Source organism: Mus caroli, chromosome 2 (assembly GCF_900094665.2).
Source record: "Mus caroli chromosome 2, CAROLI_EIJ_v1.1, whole genome shotgun sequence".
NCBI lineage: Eukaryota > Metazoa > Chordata > Mammalia > Rodentia > Muridae > Mus > Mus caroli.
In genome coordinates, this window is record NC_034571.1 from 33,335,226 (window position 1) to 33,344,957 (window position 9,732).

At 41.1% G+C, this 9,732-nt stretch overlaps 1 protein-coding gene across 3 annotated transcripts in view; it reads left to right on the forward strand.

Moving 5' to 3' along the window:
• Rabgap1 (RAB GTPase activating protein 1) overlaps nucleotides 1-9,732 on the forward strand; it is a 125,300-nt gene that overhangs the window by 2,422 nt on the left and 113,146 nt on the right. The window contains exon 1 of one of the 3 annotated variants that reach the window (XM_021155633.2): nucleotides 6,404-6,479. The exons of the other annotated variants lie outside the window; for them this stretch is intronic. The gene's annotated coding sequence lies outside the window, so the exon portion shown is untranslated. Of the gene's footprint in view, nucleotides 1-6,403; nucleotides 6,480-9,732 lie in introns of those variants that run through there. 3 annotated transcript variants of the gene reach the window in all.

A 9,732-nucleotide genomic window follows, 5' to 3' on the forward strand; every position in this document is an offset into this window, starting at 1 on the left:
AGTGCTGGGATTAAAGGCGTGCGCCACCACACCCGGCCTAGTTACATTTCTTATTATAGTTATTTGTATTTTGTCTCTTTTCTTCATTAGTCTAGCTAAAGGTTTGTCAATTTTGTAGGTCTTTTTCAGAATTTTTGTTGATTATTTTTTCCCCTTGCTCCTTTTCATTTTTTTTTTAATAATTAAAAAAAATTTTTGTGTTAGTTTTGGTTCTTTGTTTTGTTTTGTTCTGTTTTGTTTGTTTTGAGACAGGGTTTCTATTATAGCCTGGCTGGTTGTTCTATAGCTCACTGTATAAACCAGGCTGGCCTCAAACTTACAGAGATCCACCTCTGCCTCCCAAGTGCTGAGATTAAAGCCATTCACCACCATGCCTAGCTTGCTTGTATGTATATGTGCGTGTATATGCAAATATACACACTCATACACATTTTGTATATCCTTCAAGTATAAGCTTTAGGTTATTGATCTGAGTGTTTTGTTATTGTTGGTTTGTTTCTTTTATTGTGTTTTTGAATTTTGAAACAAGGTCTAGTCCAGATTGGCCTTAATCTTAATATTTAGCTAGAGCTTAGCCTTGAATTAGTAACCCTCCTGTCTCTATTTGTCCAGTACTGGGATTACAAATATGCACCTTCTACTCCACCACACCCACCTCTGAAGTATTTTTTAAACTGTAGACTTACAACTAAATTTCCCTCTGATGATTGTCATAGCAACAGCTTATAAACTTTAGTATGTATGGTATATTTATTTCTGGGTAGTTTATAATTGCCTTTGGCTTTTTTTTTCCTCTCACCCATTGTTTGTTTTGTTTTTTTTTCTACATGTTTGTGAAGTTTCTTCTTGATTTATAACTTCATCTTGTTATGTTGAGAAGACTCTTTATGTGGACTTAAAATACATTGAGGCTTGTTTTGTGGACTAGCATGTTGTCTCTTCTGGTAACTCTCATAAGTGCTTAAAAAGAATGTGTATTCTGTGGTTACTGTATGGAATAGTCCATACATGTATGTTAAATATAGTTGGGTTTTTTTTGTGATGTTCAATTCCCCACTTTACTTTTCTTCCATATGTCTATTCTACCCATCATTGAACATATAATATTCTAATTGTTTGCTTTATTTTGGAAAGACTTATCTTGGTTTCAGAATTTTCAGTGTATCATGACCACCAGGATGTGACGGACCAGAGCAGCCAGAAAATGAATACTCTTCTAGTTTTTTATTTTCAGTGTTGGGGACTGGCCCAGGGCCTTGTCTATGCATGCCCCTTGCTTGCTTTAGTCACTGAGGTATAAACACAGTCTAGCTACCATTGTTTAACTCTATATTTTGACAGAACTTTTAGGAATTTTAAGGGAATAGCATCTATGTTGTTTCCTTTTTACTCTATTTGGAAACAAAGATCTATGGGGGGTCACTAAGCACACAGACTGACTTACCACCCATATACATAAAAACTGGATGAGGATGAAGGAGGCTTTGACTTTCTATAACAACCACATATGACTCAAATGTCTTAGTTTTTAGTATATTCAAATATCACAAGGCAGGCCGGGGAGTGGTGTTACACACCTTTAATCCCAGGATTTGGGAGATAGAGGCAGGCAGATCTGGCAGCATGGTCTCCATGACAGACTTCCAGGACAGCCAAGGTTACATAGTGAGATCCTGTCTTTTAAAACAAAACAAACAAAAAAAAAACAGGGCTGGAGAGATTGCCCAATGGTTAATTTAAGAGCACTTGCTGCTCTAGGAGAGGGCCCAGGTTCAGGTCCCAGCACATAGTACCTTATACAACCATCTATAACTCTGTGTGATGATTTCATGTCAACTTGACACAAGCTACAGAGACTGGAAAGAAGGGAGCCTCAATTGAGAAAATGATGCCTCCATAAGATTACACTATACGGGGCTGGAGAGATGGTTCAACGGTTAAGAGCACTGGCTGTTCTTCCAGAGGTCCAGAGTTCAATTCCCAAGCAACCACATGGTGGCTCACAACCATGAGATCTGATGCCCTTTTCTGGCATGCAGATGTACATGCAGATAGACCACTCATATACTTAAAAATAATTAAAGAAAAAAAAGATGGTGCTGTAAGCAAGTCTGTAGGGCATTTTCTTAATTAAAGATTGATATCGGAGGACCTGGTCCGAGGTGGGTGGGGCTACCCCTGGGCTGGTGCTCGTGGGTTCTATAAGAAAGCAGGCTGAGCAAGCTATGGGAAACAAGTCAGTAAGCAGCATATATCTTCTGGCCTCTGCATCAGCTCCTAACTCCAGGCACCTGCCCTGTTTGAATTCCTGTCCTGACTTTCTTCAATGATGTACAGTGATGTGGAAGCGTAAGCTAAATAAACCCTTTCCTTCCCAAGTTGCTTTGGTCATGGTGCTTTCTCACTGGGACACTCTAGTTTCAGGAGATCTGACTCCTCCTTCTTGCCCCTGCAGGCACCAGACACACATGTGGTGCATTTAACATTCATGCAGGCAAAAAGCAAAACACATAAAAATAAAAGTAAATACATTTTTCCTTATAAATATATAGAAAGCATGAAGCCTATAAAGAAACAGTAAGTTATGGCCAATTCCAAAGGGGGAAAACATAAGTCCACAAATTGTCCCCAAGAAATATTATCTAAAAATAATATGAAGTGTTGGTGTTGATCAAACCCAATGACCCATGCATTTTTTAGTCACATTTGACAAAGACTTTAAAACAACTATGTTGTGGTTACTCAGAAAATTGGGAGTCATGAATGAAATCAAGAAAGCAGTTATATGAACAAAATAAGAATATCATGAAAGAGAAAGAAATTATGAAAAGGAACCAAGATAAAATTGTGGCTTTGAAAAGTACAGCAATGGAAGTAAAGTAACCCCCATTGATGGGGTTGGGTAGATGGCACACCAGTTGTTCAAGAGTTTGGTGTACAAGCAGAAGGACCCAAGTTCAATCCCTACACAAATAAGCCAAGCCTTACAGTGAATGCCTGGATTCCCAGTGATGAGGAGATAGCATCTGCTGGATTCCTATAGTTTGATAGCCAGACAGTGAATCCTCATCAGGGAACACCAGGACAATGAGAGACCCTGTTTCAAAAAGGTGCACAGTACCTGAGTAACAACATATTATGTCCTCTGTCCTCCACAGCACATGTCTCATATATATATATACACACACACTCTTGTACACATATATATGCTCCGTGCACACAAAAATGATTGGAGCACTTCTAAGGCATATTTGAGCAAGCAACAGAAAGTAATCAGGAAGCTTGAAAGTTTGGATGGGGTGTATGTTAAATACCGTAGTTCCTTCTTCCTTATATTTACCTTTTTCGATCTTAAACAGCCTCCAGACTTTACTTACCTCCTGTTTTGCCCACTAGTATTACCAGAGTTTTCTCTTGAAAACCCCAAATATGATATTGTTGCTGCCCCTGCAAAAGGCACCTTTCTGTCTATAGATAGAGCTGCATTTCCCTCTTTTTTAGCATTCAGAGATCTTAGTGTTCTGGCTTGTACCTCATAACAGCCCCAAATTCTACATATACACTGTACTCATACAATATAAGGTTTCAAAGCCACCTGCTGGTTAAAACTAAGCATATTTAAAAACCCCAAATTAGTTTTCTGTGAATAAGTTACTTAATGGCATTCGTAGGCACCAAAATAGACTAAAGTCTATATTTTAAAGGGACTCTGGTTACATGGTGTCCCTGTCTCAAAAGAGCAACAATACAAAGACTCTGCAGGAGCTGAGAAGTTAGCCAGGTGGTAGAGTGCTTGCCTAGCAGGCAAAACACCCTCTGTTGATACCACGCACCATGTATCACACTGGGTGTATGGGTGTATGCCTGTAATCCCAAGCATTGGCAGGTAGAGTTAATAGGATCAGAGGCCCAAGATCATCCTCTGCTAAATTGAATTTGAGGTTAGCTGGATAGACATGAGATACAGAGAGAAAAAAAGAAGCGTCTAAACAGCATCCTTACTAAATCAGCATCCCATGCTCTGTGCAATAAGTGATACTATGTGCTAAATTGCATTGTTATCTAGTATCAGGAAACAAGTCTAGCACAACAGCCTAGGTGACACTCAATGAACCTTCTGATACAGCTTCTAGTTTGCAAAAATACAGGGTTTAGAAGACAAACTCAGTAACTTAGTGCAGACTTTTTGAAGCCATACTCAAATCCAGGGATTTTTTTACTTTCATTTTTTTAGTTATCTGCAAAGAGCCATTCATTTTTCAAATTGCACATTTTAAAAACACTTAAAAGACATAACTAGATGCAACTGATGGTCAATTAATTAAATCTAGTAATCAGAAGAAAGGTAGGTGTCATTAATTAAAAAATGATACTACTATACTGGAATGTTATTCCAGCATTTGGGAGATGGAGGCAGGAGGATCAAGAGTTTGCAGCTAGCCTGAGTTACAGTGAGGCCTTGTGTCAAAAAAAGACATCGGATTATTAAATTGATCTTGTAAACTGAAATGTTAGCATTGGTGGTGAAATGTGACATTCCTAATTTGTTTTAACTTGTTTCTATTTTTTAATTTTTTTCTCCAAACATTTTAATTACATAATAGCTTTATTTAAGAAAACTTAATTTACACATGTACTTTGACTATACTTATCAATCAAGAAATACATGGAAGTTGACCACCAAACTAGTAAACATTTTGCTAGGAGTGCACGAGATTATAGTTTCGTTCTCATATTATTTGTATACTTAAAAATGCACCCATGTATAAGGAAAAGGAAGCATCATTCTTGTCCCACTGGAGTCTAAGTGTTTTGTGAAGAACAAGACACAAAGGGTAATTGTAGCAGCAAAGGTTTTCTTCTTTTTAATTGCTTTCCTGGTTCACATTGTAAATGACTCACTAGGAAAAGAGTGTACCACGTTCAAATAAAGAATAAGCCAGCCGGGCGTGGTGGTGCACGCCTTTAATCCCAGCACACGGGAAGCGGAGGCAGGCGGATTTCTGAGTTCGAGGCCAGCCTGGTCTACAGAGTGAGTTCCAGGACAGCCAGGGCTACACAGAGAAACCCTGTCTCCAAAAACAAAAAACAAACAAACGAAAAAAGAATAAACGGCTTTAGAAGTATAAATTACTAAGTCTTGTGACTTGTAGCCTCATGTAACTTAGGCTAGCCTCAAACTCTAGATCCTCCTCCCTCCATCTCCTAAATAACATACCAGTCTAAACGGGGCGTGGTGGTGCACGCCTTTAATCCCAGCACTTGGGAGGCAGAGCCTGGTGGATTTCTGAGTTCGAAGCCAGCCTGGTCTACAAAGTGAGTTCCAGGACAGCCTGGGCTATACAGAGAAACCCTGTCTCGAAAAACCAAAAACAAAAAAAAAAAACATACCAGTCTAGTAATATCTTGTGTAGCAGCAGTGCCTGGCCTAGCGGCAAAGACCTGTGATCCTAGCTACTCAGGGTCTCAAGACTTGAGGATGTAGGCTTGCATGCTATACAAAGTGAGTTCAAGGCAGACAGAAGACCCTGCCTCAAAATTAAAAATAAGTCTGGGGTTTAGCTGCGGGGTAAATGCATGAAATGTTAGGTTCAGTAACAACAAAGCTTGCACTGTTTTGTTCTCAGCTACATTGTGTGTTCATTCCGGACAGGACTTTCTTTATTTTATTATTTATTAATTTATTTATTTTTGGCATTTTCGAGACAGGATTTTCCTGTATAGCCCTGGCTGTCCTGGCGCTCACTCTGTATACCAGGCTGGCCTCGAACTCATAAATCTGCATGCCTCTGCTTCCCAACATGCTGGTATTAAAGGCCTGCTCCACCACCGGCCTGTGCCACCACCGCCCGGCCCCAGACAGGACCTTTAAACTTCGCTTTGTTGCTGTTGCTTTGTATTCAACTTGTAATACCTTTTCAAATAAAATCCTCATCCTCGAGTCACAGTCTGAAACAACCATATTCGTTCCTAGTTTTCCTCAGTATCTGAAACCCGGTCACTGTATGGAGTCTGAAGTTTGATTTGTAGATGGAGTTCGGTCACATCTTCGCAAGTTTGAGGTAAAGCTAAACTGAGAGACATGTTTTTATAAAATAAACTATCACAATCCTTGGTTCTGTGCGCCTCAGTAAATGTTGGGGGAGTTGAGTCGGCGTTAAGTGCTGCCTGGCAAACAGGGCTTCCTTCAGAAAGGTGGACACAGAGAGAGATGCCTCCTGGTCCTCCAGCTACCGCTCCGCCGCAGTCGTTGTGTTAGCTGAGGCTCAGCCCTGCGCGCAGGCGCGGATCCTGGGGCAGGCTCCGAGCCCGGGTGGGGCTGCGGGAAGGAAACTCCGCCTCGCGGGAGAACGCGGGGCCTATGAAGTGGGGCGGGGGGCGGGCCGGAGGGCGGAAGGAGCCACTTCACGTGAGCAGGGGGCTGGGCGGCAGGGAGGCCCAGGCGGCGGAGCCTCCCTGACGGCGCTCGGCGGCAGCAGGTCCGGTACAGTCGCCGTTCCCCTCCTCTCACCCTGTTCTCCTTTTCCCGGAGGCGGGGATCCTCCCGCCGCCCCAGTTAGAATCCGGCTGCCTTCTCTCCCCGCCGGGCGGGGTCAGGCCGGGGATTGCGGGGGGCTCTCTTGACCGGCCGAGCCCTGAGGGGAGCGGAGATTGGGTGTGGGGGAGCGGCCACGGAGGGCAGACGGCGCACGCGCGGGCCCTACCCTTCCACCCCCCCACCCCCAGGAACCCCTGCCCAAACCGGTTCCCCCTGTCTGGGTGGGTGTCTGTCTCCAAGCCTTGCTACTGCTGCTCCCTTGTGCGCGATCTCTCCCCTCCCTACAAAGCCGGTTTCTCTTCACTCTTGTGTTTTTGTCTTGGTCTTGTTTGGAGACCTGCCGTTGTCCTCTGCCTCAGTTTCTCCAGTTGCCCACTGTGTCGGTGTGTATGTGACTGATGTTGCCTTGGGCCTCGGGCTGGCTTCCCTGGCTGCGCCTAATTTGAAAGACTTTCAGCGTCTCTCTGCTTTCTCTTAACTGGTATTTTCTACCTCATTCTCTCCACCTGCGTTTAAAGTGTCTCCTCTGGCATCGCACTCTTTCTGTCTAAAAGAAACACCTGCCTGTTCCTGCCTTGTGTCTTGATTTTCAGCACCCTTCAGGGTTACGTGAATCAGTCCAAAGGCTTTCTCCAACCTGCCAGAGGTGCGCTGTCCATCCCCTGATGATAGTCAGGTTCCTTGTCTTTACTAGTACCTACATTTGTGATCTGCACCTGCTTTTACAATCATACTCATACCTGTGGTGCCCGAAGGATCCATTTATCTCCGAAGCAAGTGTCCTAAGCAGACTTAAACTCATGACCATGCTTGTAGCGCTCCTTTTAAAAACTGTGCTCCAACTTGAATTTGAGATTGGAGGATGAGGTGGGGACGGTCAGCGGGGTATGGTCCCTCTACCACGGGAGAAGAATATCAGGGCAGAAGAATATCAATACAGAGTTCGCATTGTATTTGCTATTTTCATTTAAATCAATACCTGTATTTACATTCTTGTGAATAGAGCGTGATGTAAGTATGTGGGCTTCCAGCTACTTTGTTTATTTAGGCAGAGAAACAATGGATGATAGTGAAATTGTCAAACTGAAAAGTCTTTGGAAAAAAAGCGCTGGTGCCAAAGAAGTGCATGTATAACTTTTTAATGAAAGCAAAGGACCTGTTGTATTAATCCATATCTATTCATAATACTATAGTTTATATTGTATGTTGAAGATTTAGCCAAAGCTTAAATAGGAAATGAGAATGAACAAAGGATAGGATTTATGATCTTCCTTAAAGGTCAGAATTTGAATTAAAATTTGAATGATTAATTTGTATGTATGTACGTATTAATTTACATGCCATGCTCACCAGCTGAAGTAGGAGGATCATGAGTTCATGGCTGGCCTGGACCACATAGCTAGACCCTGTCTCAAAGAACAACCACCAAAAAATAAATAAAATTTACATGCTTAATGCAAACTATCAGATCAGTTTCATGATTAAAGTTACCATATTGCTATGTTGTGGTACATTTTTCACTTTCATCAAGTGTGTGTGTATGAGTGTATGTGAGTCTACATGGCTAGTGATGCATTTCTGTGATCTGCAACCAAGACATACTACATTGTACAATCTTGCTTTGATTTTACCTTTTAAACTCAGTTTTCATTTAACTCACTGGCCTTACTAAGCTATATCTTTGGGAACTTATCAACTGCGAATTTTGGGATGATATTTTGCTTACAATTTACAAGAGATTAGCAGCATAACATGATCTTAAACATGGGCTCTTCCCTTTTCTCCTTCATAATGAGAAGTTTATTGTGCACATTATCCACAATAGAGGCATATTTTATAAATAAGTGAGCTTTTAAAGTCATTTTATTTAGTAAATTTCCAGCTAGATAAAGCCTACTATGAAAGATAATTCCCTAGTAACTGTTATAACAAGTCACTTTCAAGGGATTGTTTATGTCCTAATGTTATGGCATAGGCTGCCCATAAGTATCTTTGCAACTTCCCAGATTGTCATACATCATTAGACTTTTTTTCATCAAGTAAATAAATAGACAAGAGTCAATACTTTCTTGGAACTGAAACATTATTTATCTTCAGGTCCTTTAACCATGTACCTAAATCATTTTGGGCACTTTGTATGTATTGTTTTCTCTTTTTAAACCAATTATTCATAGATACTAAGGAAAGAAAATTCAAAGATAAGGAATACATACCCATGTAAATTTCTGAAAGGAAAATCCTACCTCACCTAAAGCTGCTTAGGAATGTTTTCTTGATTTTTGTTTTTCACCTGGTCATCTTCCTCCACTTCCGTCCTCTCCTAGTAGTGTTAGTGTTTTTTTGTTTTGTTTTGTTTTTTTTTAAATAAGCAAACCAACATTAGCATGGGTACACTTAGATTGCAGCCACTGTTGATGACTCTTAAAAGCCCTGTTTCTCTTCATGTGCAAAAACCAGCCAAATATGGACGTGTGCAAGTCATGAACATGTTACTTTGTAGAGTTTGGCCTGGAGGTTTCCTTTCTCCATCTATATTTACCATAATACTCTGAAGATTCCTCGCCTAGTACCCCATCCCTTCTTTCGGTCACTAAAAAGTAAAAACCCCAATTCTGTCTTATAAGTTCATGATGGTTGATAAATAGTATTACCTTGGTAGTACAATGTGAAAATAGATTTTGTTTGGCTATGTTGCCAAACTTAGACGTCTGTACTTGCCTAAGAGCCCAATGCATAGTTGTTGGGGATTTCTGATTAAGACCTTATCAGATCAGTACTTCCATCATAAGCCAGTAGTCTGTTTCTAGGCCGGGGTAGCCAGTGCAGTCTTCTGTTTGCTGCTGGAAATACTAAACAGCACCTCACTGGTAGCTTGTGTTGGGCTTGTTATGGTATATTAACTATGAGTTCTGTGATAAATTTAACATAATGTTACTCAAAGTTTAGTAGTAATTTGTTTTTGAACATTCTCTTCCCATTTTCCATTAGCCTTTTGGGGAGATACAGCCTACAGTGTACAGTCTTGATCTACTTCTAAGGATGAATCTTGCATTATGCAGACTGAGAATGGGGTTTTGTTGTTGCTGTTGTTTTTTGATATAGGATCTCACAGTCTCATGTAGCTCTTGGAATCTAGTATATAGTCCATGCTAGCCTTGAACTCAAAGGGATCCACCTGCCTCTGCTCCTCAAGA